This window comes from Diorhabda sublineata, chromosome 3 (assembly GCF_026230105.1).
Source record: "Diorhabda sublineata isolate icDioSubl1.1 chromosome 3, icDioSubl1.1, whole genome shotgun sequence".
Taxonomy (NCBI): domain Eukaryota; kingdom Metazoa; phylum Arthropoda; class Insecta; order Coleoptera; family Chrysomelidae; genus Diorhabda; species Diorhabda sublineata.
The window spans coordinates 32,880,959-32,883,719 of NC_079476.1; positions in this window are offsets into that span (position 1 = coordinate 32,880,959).

The following is a 2,761-nucleotide window of genomic DNA, read 5'->3' on the forward strand; positions in this document are numbered from 1 at the left end:
AGTAGTCAGTAACGGCGTTGGTTGAATTTCGAGGGGTAAGGGCAACACCAACCCTCGCACCTCGGTCCTTTTTATCAGTCCTACTCTTTTGTATAGTGACACTCACCGCGATGACGGTAGGAAAACATTTCACAAATAACCTTGAACAACACATTGGTCTCTGTCACAAAAACCTTTTAAATTCATCAACCGGTGTTCTGTAAAAGAAAAAGAACAATAAATTACAATACAAAGTAAATTCATGTAGTAGATGCGATCATTAAATATTTATATAGATAAATCAATAATATAATTATGATAGTATACCGAAAATTGTTTGATATACGAACGAGGGCTCTTTGATTAACATTCAACTTAATAGATACTAGTGATGAAGATGCTACGAGAAAAAAGAATTTAAAAATGTCATAATTAGCCCACTAGAGACTATATAAGATTTGAATTAAATTAAAAAGATAGTTTTTAGTCTTTTGATTGTAATTTTTTATTGAATAATAAAGTACATATGATAGGGTTATTTATGGAATAACACATCGGACAAATGACCTCCCCGGCTTTACATAGTACACATACATTTGTTGAAAATTTGTCATGACCGTTCTGCATAGATGTCGCTGAATTTCGCTGATGCAACGTTGAATCTCCTCCTTTAATGCACTTGTGGCTGCGAGCTTGTTGACGTTGACTTTTTATTTTCAATAACCTCATAAAATAAATCTAATGGTATTAAATCGATCTAGGAGGTCTGTTCTGATCACCGAAACGAGAAAGTACACCACCTGGAAAGGTCTCATACAGTAATTGAAGTGTATGGTAATTAAAATTTCAAATTAAAAGGCCATAATACGTATAGTTCTTCCAATATCAATTGCAGATTATAAAAAACCTTGCCGACAATTTTGTTTGATCTACCATAGGCGTAGATACTTCATTTTATATATTTATCATTTTTAAAAATAATTTTAAAAATATGTATATCTTATGCGAGAAAGTGTTCATTAAAAGGCAATCGAATCATTATAAATTGGACGGCATTATTCGCCGTTATTTTGATAGGTGCACTTAATTGTTGTCCTACATGGAAAATCATTATTATACCTCGTTAACTACAATTGAATATTAAATTATAAAACGTAAATAGACGAGTAAAATGTACTGTAAATGCCTGTAAGAGCGTTTGGTTTAAACAGGGTACCAGACGTGACCTGAGCCCTTTTTGTATCCCATTCGTTTTTTTTTCTGGAAAACGAAATTTCAAAACAAAAACGGTGAAGTAAAATAAAATCTTTGCAAATAAAACAGAAGAAAAAAACATTTCAATTCCGAAGTATATTTATAAGTAATAATTGTAGTCAAAATCGTCTGAACTAGAGTCATCATTTGATTGAATTATGAAGGGTTGTAAAGAGGGTGATACCACATTTTCATCTTCTTCTTTGATAACATGTTCAACACAGTTTTTCCAAAGCTCTTGTCGGTATGCTGCTAGAACTTTCTTTATGAGTTCTACAACCTCTTTACTCAGTTCTGAAAACTGATTACATTTTCGTAATTCTGATTTTACGTTTGCCCATATTAACTCTATAGGGTTAAATATGCAATAAGTAAGGTGATAGTCTGGGGATCGCTGACAGGAATAGGGATATTTATTTCAGACATAAATGCTAAAATTTGAGCTTTGCTACTACTACTATTTGGTATCTTAAGGAGTTGCAGCAAGTGGTAAGATGCGTTATTCATAACCTTTACTGATTGTAGTGGAATGTTAGGTAAAAGCAGTTTTTAAATTGTTTAGCAGATATCAATAAAGCATTATGCACGAAACCGTCTTTGCTTCCAACGTGTTTTATTATAATGCGTTTGCTTTTAGAACATGGCCATTTCAAACAACAATTTTTGCCATTGTCAACCCAACCGAAATTTACTATATAGTGACTGTCAAACCAGGTTTCATCTAGATAAATGTGTATATTAGAACTTTGGTTCTCTTTTATCTGACGCAAATAATCTTCTTGCCATCGAACGATCCTTGACGATTCGGTTATTGACAGTGCAAAGATATCGCAATAATTTTATTTTTACATGAAAGTCTGTACCTTAATCTATTTTTCTACATAATTTCCGTGAATATTGAGGCACTTGTCATAACGTGACACCAGTTTTTGAATACTCTCCTCATAAAATTCTGCCATCTGACTTGTTAACCACTGTATCACAACTGTTTTGACTTCGTTATCGTCTTGAAGTCGCTGACCGCCCAGGTGTTTCTTAAAGTGCAGGAACAAATGATAGTCGCTGGGCGCCAGATTAGGGCTGTAGGGAGGATGATCTAGAGTTTCCCATTGAAAATATTTGATGAGATCTTTGGTCCGATTAGCCACATATGGACGGACATTGTGATTCAGCAAAACCTTACCATTTCATCACTCATAATATTTTGTCCATAAACTTCACAGATCTCACGATGAATATCGATCGGTTTTACGCCTTTAGCACTAATAAATCGTATAACAGCCCGTACTTCACAATCGACGGGACTCACGATTGTCGGATGCATCTTAAATACTCAGTAAATAACGTACGCAATGAAGAATCAGACTGTAATGGCGTAGACAAGAGATGTAGGTAATCAGCGCGCATGTGCGGAACGCCGACCTTAGGGTTGCGGCGGCGGACGCGAAACGGTACTTACTTAAACAATTTGCCTCGTACGAATATATTTAAAATAAATTTACTTTCATTTTTTAATAAAGAGATTTCG